Source organism: Solea senegalensis, linkage group LG3 (genome assembly GCF_019176455.1).
Source record: "Solea senegalensis isolate Sse05_10M linkage group LG3, IFAPA_SoseM_1, whole genome shotgun sequence".
Lineage (NCBI taxonomy): Eukaryota > Metazoa > Chordata > Actinopteri > Pleuronectiformes > Soleidae > Solea > Solea senegalensis.
The window spans coordinates 23,567,021-23,578,341 of record NC_058023.1 but is presented as its reverse complement, the minus strand read 5'-3'; the positions used below and the strand labels follow the sequence as shown (position 1 = coordinate 23,578,341).

The window sequence follows — 11,321 nt, the reverse complement described above, 5'->3', positions numbered from 1 at the left end:
CAGCCTACTCCAGAGTCCAGTTTCTGCCATGTGATGGACTGCCCATCTGTCCAGGGTGTACCCCACCTTCTCCCCCTATGTCAGCCGGGATTGGTGCCCCCCCGTGACCTTTTTTTCTTTTCTTTTTTTTTAGGATAAAGCAGTAGAAGAAGAAGAAGATGATTTCCCAGATTTCAGCATCTGAGTATTTATTAGTTAGTACAACATTATACAAGTAGTGGTGGGACAAGAAACTACAGCAGGAGATGGGGAAACGTTTCCTGTGGAATGAAGTCATCGCTGTTTGAGTTTAAAGTTTGTAGTTTGAAACAGGCCTTTGTTACATAACTCCTGCCTTGGTAGTCGTCCATCTGGGAGTACTCTATTGGCACGCACAAACATGTGTGAGAGAGTGTCAGAGTGTGTGGGTGAGAGCAAGATGGAGACAAGAGTGACTGTGTGTGTGTGTGTATGTGGGTGTATGTCTATCAGCTTCAAGTGCATTTAATGCAACGTTAAAGTCTTTAATTTCACAATTCATGTATTTTACACCTGATGCTATGAATAGAATGGCAGTGCACCGAAGCCATTTTTTTTGTCTTGTCCTCGGTCCAAAAAGGTATTTTACATGGTAAATTTGTGCATTTGTGTGTGTGTGAGTGTGTGTGTGCGCGGGCAGTAGCAGGCTGGTGGGTGGGCGGCTTACTGCCTTCCTTCCCTCCGCAGTCAGAGACACTTCCACAGCGTTTGCTACCAGAGCCATTCACAGCCTTCACTGACAGGATGCAGGCCAAGCTGGAGCTGCTATTGCTTGGCTTCAGGAAAAACCCACTTGGTTCCAGCATCGTGTAAGCCTGCCAAATCTCGCTGTGTAGTCATTTGGTCACACGCTTACATTTACATTTTCAGTAATGGAATGATTCTCTTCTCTTCTCTTCTCTTCTCTTCTCTTCTCTTCTCTTCTCTTCTCTTCTCTTCTCTTCTCTTCTCTTCTCTTCTCTTCTCTTCTCTTCTCTTCTCTTCTCAGAGGCTGCATTAGTGTCACCATTACTCAGCCTCTTAGGAGGAGGAGGAGGAGCTCGGTCATAAATCTGTGGTCGTGGCAGCGTGTCATAACACGACCCCTTACATGCACAGGTCTGCATGCAAGAATACGATTATGGTATGTATAAAAAGCTCATTCGGGATCAGACAATTGAATGTGCCTTTAAAAAAAAACACATAAAGACACAAGCAAGGCTCAGAGTGAGGAATCATCACCTGAGGGTATGTTCTACCAGCAGAGAACATAATAAGAAGTCACGCTGTTGCTTACTTGACTACAGTGGGGGTTCACTGTCTTTTAGGAGGCCGTCGTAAACTAAACATCACGTCCTGAGGCGAAAAGGATCATACAGACACTGACTTTAAGGCGCACAACAAAAAACAAAGGTCACCTGGAGGGAAAACTCCCAAATACAGCAAGTATGTGGAACCTTTGGATTGTTCGCATGTCCAGATGTTTCTGTGTCCATGTGCAGACCACAGCGGGACAGCTGGCACTCAAATACACTTATCACACTTTTTAAACTTGAGTTTTCATTTTAAAGTGCATCTATTATATTTCATCTATACCACTTTTAATGTATGGAGTTATATAGTGCCAATGAATAAATACATGCATACATAAAAGCAATTATATACAAACGGGGGAAAAAGGACAAATCGTTTTATTATTTATTATTAATCGAGACCTGAGAATTAAACACAGATAAACCAAATCATTGACATTTAAAATGAAACAAACAAATGGGAAAACAAATGCAAATGCTTATCCCTGATGAATTGGGCCATTTGTTCAAGTGCGTGCGTGAAAATGCCTCAATGCCTCAATGCCGCAAAACAAAGAGACTGTCAGCAGAGTGAGTGATGGATAAAGCGAATGCTTTGCTGCCTTTTGAATTATTTACTATGTGCTGTTCACTCGGTGCAAAAAGAAAAAAGAATTTACTTCTCTGTCATGCTTAACACGACATGGCATGTTTTAAGGTGGAATCTTTCCTTGCGTGTGACTCGATGCATTAATTATTATTTATTGTCTTTTGAATGACACTTAATGATTGGCTCTTAAACTGCTTGTACATATGTAAATAGGAGTTCAGCCTCTCTATGCAAACTGCTAATGTTAGGGAGAACAGCTTCGTCCGTTCTGCTTCAGCAGCACTTCCTTCACCTACTTAAAATAATACATTTTGGTTCACTTTGCTTAATTGGACACATTTCAACTCAAGAGAGCGGAAAGTTAGGAAAGACAATGTCGGATTTGAGAGGTTTGAAGCAGAGCGGGCTCGGTCTGGGAATGAGTGGCATGTCACCGGTGCAGCAGCTCCACATGGCAGATACATGTCCAAAAGTGCTGAGCTGACAGAGAGGTGACAGGCAAGGCTTAGCTGACCCAGCACTGCTGCTCTCTCTCCCTCTCTCTCTCTCTCTGACTGCACACTCATCAATACAAAATGCACTTTCTTTCCTGAAAGCGTGACTGTCACATTTCACACTTTGCAGTTACAGAAAAGAAGAAAAAAAAGAAGGTTTGATTGCTGTTCATGTCGACAAATTGTGACGTCTTGTGATGAATTGTGACCTCTCGCGCTGACTGAATGTTGCACTCGTCAGTTGCGTAACCCCCTCGTCGGTGCGTTGGTCAGTGTGGCTAAGCTGCCCAAGGCCTCCTGAGATTGTAGCTCTCTCTGTTTTCGAGGATTCCCGTCCAGACAAAACACGAGCCACGTGAGGTGATACCAGCCAGGAAATGAGTTCCACAGAGGGCGCTCAATTATAATAAGGGAGAAAAAGCAATTGATGCGTGTTATTGTGGCCGATCGGCCGCTCGTCGCTTTCATGTGGCTCTGTGGCTTGAAAGGTTCACGAGAGGCTCATGTCCTTTCTTAGTACGAGGCAATAAAACACATCCACTCAACCACCCAATAAAACGGGGATCAAACGGAGTCACGTTTGGGAAGTTGGATGAAGATGTGGGAGTGTTTTGACGATCTAACAGCACGTTTTTCAAACTGTATTACAAACTTCAACTGAGTTACAATGAAATTTTGCTGTTTACACTTCTTGCCCCAGAACAACAGCTAATCCGTCACAGTCCTTAGGCAAGGAATCAAGGTTACGTCCTTAAGCACAGACAAACTAACTGCACAGTGATGTCATTATACAGCTGTCGGGAAAACCACAGTGTTGTGTTATTTTTAATGCCAACATTAAATGCTTACATACTAAACAAAGTATGATATTGTCCACATTGGGTGCACATGGGCGGATTGACATGTGGACCATATGACTCTGGTTGAATCACAATGAACCAGACCCCTTACACTCGTATCCACACAGTAAACTGGATTTAAACATAGACACTGTATAAAAAACAACGTGTATTTAACATGACAGGTTAGAGAATTATGAGCTGACACTGCAGCCAACCACCCCGAGCATTTTAATGTGTTTTAGTCATTGTTTTGGTTTCACAGTCCTTAACTGAACTTGTGTGTGTGTGTGTGTTTTTTAGATAAAGCAGCTGTGCACCTTCCGCCCAGCCCCAAAGGAGAAGTAGAGTTTGTAGACAAAACCAGACTTCAAAAGACGAGTGAGGAATACGACCCATAGGTACAGGTATTTTTCAACTCAACTACTAGATGAGGTTAGGGTTAGGGCTACAAAAAAAAAAGAAAAAAACAAACAGGGCTAAGTCTATTGTGGGACTCAAAGTACAACGTTTTAACCATTAAGTTAACTGCCAGTGAAAACCTCATTGAAGCTACTTGATGACAACACACCCAAGGTACCAGATTGCTGTTATTTATGTTACCACTAGTGGGCGCCAATTTAAAAACATACCTATGGGACATAATTCTGTTGTAGGACTGTAGCAGTCTTGTATACCTAAGTACCTAAAGGGATACTTGAGTAAAAGTACAAGTATCTTACCAGAAAATGACTTTGGTAGAAGTTGAAGTCACTTTTACTTATATAAGTAAAAGTCTTAAACTATTTGACATTTCCTGTACTTAAGTATCAAAAGTAATTGTCTGATGTAAAGTGTATGTAAGTTTTAGAAGTGGAAGTATTAATAAAGGTGAGGAGTTAGGATTGAGCCAAGGTGGTAGGGCGTGTTGTCTTTGAACTGTAAAGGTTGTGGGTTCAATTCCTGCTAGTCTGTGTGTGTCCTCGAGCAAGACACTTAACCCCATATTGAAGTGTATGAATGGGTGAATGGCAAAACTGTAGTGTAAAGCAGCTCATCAAGACTAGAAAAGTGCTTTTGATTTTATTTGGTAACAAAGATGGAGTAAAAGTTGCTGGGAAATATAAATATAAATATAGTAAAGAACAGATATGTGAATTTTACAGTAACAATGTATTTGTTTCTAAGTTGTTATGTGTTCATATTGTGTTAACAACCATACAGCTTTACTGTCACGGTTGGTTTATTGAACAGTCCTTTGGGGGGAAACGTGTCGCACAACACAACAACAGAAGCCTGCTTGTGTATTCAGTTACTAAATGCAAGGCTTAGTTACTAAATACTGCAGGTACAGAATCAAACCTGTGACCCTCCAGTCTCACCAGACACTAATCCACTGTGCCGCCCAGACTGTGTAGTCTGTCTGAGGCCTGTGTGTGACGCCCTCTCATCCCCCTGCGCTCCACCACCTTGTTGCTTCTCCTTCAAGTGTGTTTACATCCCCCAGTGTCAACACAGTCTCAGCGCCATGGCAACGCACACGGGCGACGACTAGAAGTGAGCACAGGCCTCTGCTTCCACCCGTGTTTTTTTTTTTTTACAACTGGTTCTAGAGAAAAAGTGGGTTTGGACGAGCACTTTGATGTTGTGTCCAACAGTGAGCACGAGAGCGAGATATGTGTTTGATGTGGGCAGGCAGCTTGTGTTTTGTGTTTCTGCAGGTGTTTAAGTAGGTTAACAATACAGAATACGGCCTATTCATGGAAAATTCTGGGTTTTACAGCCAGTGTGAAGTAGGTCACACTATCAACAGCGCCGTGGCTGATTGTCCATTTTTTTCAATTTTCTTTTTCATGTTGAAGCCAAACTAGTTTTCAAAAGAAGTAGAGCCATGGATGGAAAACTGCTTGCATAGTCGGGGAACACCAGCACGTAGCCGACTCCAGGCTTTGTAAACAGATGTTGAACATCTGTCTGTTGGAGTTGCTCTTTGAGTTGCATTTTGTCAGCTCTGGAGAAAATACTGAATACAAAGCTTCTGGGTGTTGGCATGCAAATTTTTTTCTATCTGTCTATTGAACGTCAACATCTGGTTGGTTCGTTACTACGCGTCAGGGTGGAGACGGCTTTTGGAACTGAGAGACCGCAGACTCGGTCGTCATAGTCCGTATGTGTTCTCACGGTTGGAAAATGCAGTCATTAAGCGCTTTATTAGTAACAGCACATGAAATTAGGCGGCAGCCTTCATCTGGTCTTCGTGTCACGGACTCCACGGGAATATTTGCTTTGAGATTTGGCTTAAGATGTTGACGCGAGGCTGCACATCATTTCTGCTGGTGAGAAAGACACGACTGAGCTAACTATTCATTTTTAAATACAGGTTGCATTAATATTGCATGTACACATGCACTCAATTGGACCCAGATTGAACCCAGCAGTGCTCTGCACATGCTCCACTGTTCAGACCTAGAAACAACTGAAGGAGCTCGTGCACAGAAGAAGAAGTGAGTAAAACACGCGGCAGAATCTTCTGACCGGGGGGAGACTGAATTCACACCCTGTCAGCTTAAACAATTAAATATTATTAAGTAAACGGGTGGCAGAAAGACGTGGAAAGGCTCTCGAGGAGCTAAAAACTAGCGGTCACCAAAGTTTGTGTTGGTTAAGGCCATGGCATACTCACGTGTCAGGGTCCTGTAGTATCCCACTACACCGTCGAGTGGCGGTACAAGTCTGGACGCAGGGAATAGGACGCATTACTACCAAAGAAGAAGAGAACAATGCTAACAAAGCTCACTCGGACACGTGTGGTTCACAGATGAAAGGCCCTTCGGGCAGGGGAGTCGTGGGTTCGTGGGTCACCAGGTCGAGGCTTGGATGACTTTCCTTGGCGACTGCTTCTTCCGTTGCCAAAACGTTTTTTTCCCAGTACACCAGGGCCTTTATAGTTCAAGCAGAAACTGCTTAATACTAACAAGCTGAAAGGGGACATATCGTCAGCTAGCACAGTGGAGACAGACGCACTTCATTCAGTAAATTCCTCGCTAGTGTTGGTTTATTGGGACCAAGGACATTAGTCCAACTACGTGACGTAATCCAACCTATAGCTCCACTTAACTGTGGATGTCAATGTGCAGATGGACATTTTTATGTAACTCATTTCTTAGAAATGTCATCAATTTTTTTATTTTTCCATCAAACTGTGACAGATTCTCACACAGACTGTGGCGTTCAAACCACAATTTGCTGGCGTTAAGTTGTAAAAGGCAAAGAACGTCATCACCCCTACCACCATCATTACACCAGCAGCAGCAGCAGCAGCAGCAGCAGCCTGGACAGTTTGGGTGCATGGATTTATGCTCAACCCACCATCTGCATCCATCAGTATCATCAGACCAGGCTACGTCTTCAGCTGTCCAGTCTGTTTGATAGAATTTAACATCACTAACGTCTTATAAAGGTTTTAGGAATGTTGGTTTTTAGTGTGACTTATGTTGGGCTTGGCTTTAACTTGGCTTGTGACTGAAGGATTGCCGAGGATTGTTTGAGTCCCCACCAGGTCAAGGATTAGGATGCTGGTGCGCAGTCCCCATTGCTCATTGTTAATTGGACCCTCTACATTAATGGACCCCAGCCACAGCGAGGCCACAGGTACTCCTGTGCCGGAACCAAGCCCAGGATAAATGGGCGTGTTGTGTCAGGAAGGGCATCCAATGTAAAAAAAATCCCTGCAAGATCAAATATGCAGATCATCCGCCGTGGTGAACAATAGAGGGGGAGAAGCTGAAAGACATTTACATGACATTGAAGTAAGAGGATTATGTTTGTAACCTGGTAGCTCAAGTGCATGTTTGAAAGCACGTCAGTCCAAGAAAGACTAGTAAAGCCTCTACTTGCTCAGTGAAAATGGATCAAAGTGGCATAAATCAGTGTAGTAAACAAGACTTAAATGCACCGCTCTTTTTTTTTTTACTTCACCCGCCATCTTATAATCTGTAAAAACAAATGTTTTATTTCACAAAAGACATCAGTGTCTCTTTAGAAGAAAAGTCTCCGGGAGATCAAAGTCGCCCTCTTCGTCTCCTCTCATTCCTGATGGGTGTAAGAGATCAGAGGCCAGACGATACAGTCATACTGCGGTAAAACCACACAAACGCACACACACACACACACACACACACACTCTCGAGGCAAGTCTTATCACACTGTTACCCGTACACAGATGGCTGCGTGTGCAGGCAGACACACACACACACACACACACACACACAGACGTGGCCTCTGCCCGACAGATCAAACAAAGGTGAGTAACATCAATCCGTCCTACCTGTCTGTAACATTTTCCAGTGTTCCAGCGAGCGCCCGCACCACTCCCTCTCTCATACCTCCTCTACTTCCTTTCCTTCTACCGCTCTTTAATTTGGATGCCAACCTGAAACCGACATTTATAACTCTCTAAAACAAAAAAATCATATTAAAACAAGAAGGTCCACCATTGTGGCTCAATAGTGAGTGAGTGAGTGACATAGTGTCATTTACTTACTGGCCACTTTATTAGGTACACAGTAAACAGATTAAAAAGCCAGGAGGGGTTGTCCTCTCCTGCCCATCTTCTTCAAGATTTGATGTGTTGTGCATTCAAACGTGACCTTTTACACAAGTTGTTGTATGAGTTTGCTGTTGTGAATTTCTGTTGCCGTTCTCACATCTCAAACCCGTCTGTCAGAGATTTTATTTTATTTTCACTGATGCCAAGTTCTTGCTCAGTGTGTGAACTGTTGGGTTCCTCTACTCTTCTTCATATCATATTGTAAGGTGTTGTGATTTGGCTCTACACAAATACATTTTCAAATTGATTTGACCTGTAGAACTGAGATGGTTGTGTGTAAAAATTAGGGAATTAGCAATTAGGGATTATTATAATTATTGTATACTAGGATATCCCAGAACATGGCTTTTCTCCAATTTCCTCCCACAGTCCAAAGAAACATGCAGATTTGGGAATTAGGCAAATTGGACTCTCTAAATTGACCGTAGGTGTGAGCGTGAATAGTTGTTGTCGTCTCTATGTGTGGCCCTGTGTTAACCTTTATGCTGCCTTTCATCCTATGTCAGCTGGGATTGGCACCAGCGACCCTCATGTGGAGGATAAAGTGGCAGAAGATGAGTGAGTAAATCACCTTTCATTCCATAAGATGTTTTTTGTAAACGAGTAGTTTACCTAATGTAGTATTTCTGATATACACCTACCACAACTTAAATGTATTTCACTGGTCACTGCAGTGTTAATTTAAACAACATGTGTTTCTGAAACAGCCAAATCCCTATATAATTGAGTACATTTACGTATAGGGTTTAAAGGCAAACATCTACCCATAGGAAGAAGGGATAACAATGAACCTTCTACATTCAACCTGATGGAAAAAAAAGGCACAGCTTTCTCTCTCTATTTTCATTGCCAGCACAATAAACTGCAGGGCCACACAACATACTGAATAATTAAAGGTGTTTGGATGTGTTTGCACTCTTATTGAAGAGAATAGTCCCAGGTAGAATATTGTTTTCACCCATGAGTGGAAAACCTTGGTGTCACTGAGTGTTTTGCTGATGTATTATTTCTCTGCAGCTTCAGGCCCGGGCTCACCTTGTTAAAAAAAAAAGAAAAAAGTATAATGATTCCATGAGGTAAATAATTCAGAGTTACATTCCTGCTTCATCCCATCAGAAGTCAACTGAGGTCCAAAAACATACAGTAAGTGCAGACTCTGCATCGGCAGAGCTGCATCATTCAATCGTCTTCTTATTCCTTTGATGAAGTGGCAGCAAAAGACAGTGGAGGTGCACAGCAGGGTCAACGTTTCTGTTTTTAGAAATGTCACCTAAATAACACTTCAGCTTGAACAGGTGCTCAGCAGGTCAAACCTCAAAGGAAGACATGTTTCAAAAAAATACACACCATCCTGTGTTTACATTAAGATTCAGCTGCTGCACTTGATAATTATCAGAGAATGGATCAAATGACTAAGTATAGTAATGATGCTGATGTCACTCTCATATAGCAGCTACGGAGTCATTAGATATTTTATGAATAACAAACAATAGTGGCAACAACAGTGCTTATTTGGGCATTAAATAAGTGGCGACTGGTTGTGATGTCACCCGTAAGAATCTGGACGATAGCAACTGTCAATCACACTAGAGGACTATATGATTTTTTTTTATATACAGTCCATGGGCTAACCTGCTATTTGTGCAGGTTTGTAATGGTTTAAATTGAGGAGGTGATTATTGTATGTCATGTGATGACATGTCCATCAAATGGACTTCATGTGCTAACAATATGTCAATGTTGTTTTCACAGGTTTCTCTGGACGCGGCGAACATGTACAGTAAGTCTGATACATTTGATTTCACAGTCGAGATCAAATCCAGGATTATGGATTCATCTATCTTCTTCTATCTCAAATCCCGTTCTGAACCTCAACTCTACAGGTACAGCTACAGATGCTGCTCCTCTGCGTATCTTCAAAGTTCGCAACTCGTTGTGGGAACACTGGTGTCGGCGCGTTCACGCCGCCCCAAAAGGGACAATTCCCAAGCAGCACCTTCTATATTTGAGTTGCGTATGCCCTGCTGAGTTTCCAATTTGTCTGGCTTAATCGTTGGCGGTTGAGCTTCCAGCTGGGCGAAAGGAAGGCCGACTCGACCGCATCAGAGGGGACGGCAAGTTTAAGGAGTGCCCGACATCAGAGGCCGTGCGGGCCACTGACAGCTGAACAGAAGCACACGGTGCCACATTTGGCTTTTAGTTTAGTGTGCAGTTCCCCTCAATGTATCCCAGCACTATGATTATCTCTGTCACCGCTGCCTTACAATGGAACAAAGAGGATTGTTTTCTCAGGATAGCTTTGGGAAACTGTAGCCCAGAGGTTTAACTGCCGATGAATGAGGAGAATCACGCTCATAATTTGGGAAGGGCAAGGGCGTCCAGGCCTTGTGGAATAAAAAAAGGGAAAAGTTTCTTAATGAAGGAGACGCTCTGGGAATTTTCTCTGCGCTGCGTGCCTCTGCATTTCCTCAGCGAACCCCGTCAGTGTCCTCATGGTCACCCCTCCGCAGCTGGAGCATGTGCTCCACAGCTAAAGGGTTTACTGGCAGAAGAAAACCACCACAAAGTGGAGAGAAAAGAGCAGGGTACCCCTCTAACCACAGAGCATTTGTCCACATGCTGCTCCAGTCAGTATAAACACATGCACAGGAACTTCGTGTGCACGTGAAGACGCACAAACTCCATTCTCATCTTGAACTCTTTTTGTGTGTGTGTGTGTGGGGATTCTCTTTGCTGCACAGAAGGTTAGACAAGCATGTGGAGTAAATAAAAGACTTTAAATTTAGGAGTAGGCAAGCCCAGAGATTAGAGAAGCTGACTTAAAGATGCAATATGTAACATTTTTGAATAAAATTATATAAAAACAGCTCATGTTATCAGCCAGTGTTTTAGGTGTAGCTCCATAGAAATAAATATTTCAAAATTCTTTATTTGTCTCTGCTGTGACGCCTGAGGCAATATTGTGTAGTTTCTTTGTGTAGTCAGGGGACACAAACAAGCTTTTTCCCATATAAAAAGTGGACGTATAGTCTTCCGATTTAACAGAGGACGCCAACTTTGAAGTGAAAATATACTGAACTGCTGGTTGCAAATAGAACTCAGTTTGAATGGAAGTCTGTGGGAAAATGAGCGTCTACGTCTCACTTGATTTACTATGTTAGTAAACATTTTCCTGAGGAGTTAGTGGTCTCAATTGCTTGTGGTTAGCACTCTTGCCTTTTCAGCAAGAAGACCCGGGGGTCCGCGACCCCATGTTACCCCCGTGTGTGCGTGGGTTATCTCCGGGTTCTCCAGTTTCCTTCCACAGTCCAAAAATGCAGTAGGTCTGAGTGTGAGATGGTTGTTTGTGGCCCCGTGATGGACTGGCGAACTGTCCAGGGTGTACCCCACCTCCATGCCAGCTGGGATCGGCACCAGCGCCCCCCCGTGGCCCTCATGTGGAGGATAAAGTGGTAGAAGATGAATGAATGGATGGATGGACATGTGGACTTAGAGAAAATA

The 11,321-nt window shown here is 43.1% G+C and overlaps 1 long non-coding RNA gene across 3 annotated transcripts; it reads left to right on the top strand.

Annotated features, from left to right (window-relative positions):
- Positions 1-133: 133 nt before the first annotated feature.
- On the top strand, positions 134-10,746 carry LOC122767231. 3 transcript variants are annotated; one of them, XR_006360182.1, is made up of 6 exons: positions 134-827; positions 1,007-1,141; positions 1,326-1,443; positions 3,536-3,633; positions 8,327-9,600; positions 9,704-10,746. It is a non-coding gene; the product is annotated as an uncharacterized LOC122767231 (long non-coding RNA). The 3 variants fall into 3 exon arrangements; XR_006360183.1 differs by lacking the exon at positions 1,326-1,443; XR_006360181.1 differs by having other exon boundaries at positions 1,007-1,443.
- Positions 10,747-11,321: the final 575 nt, after the last annotated feature.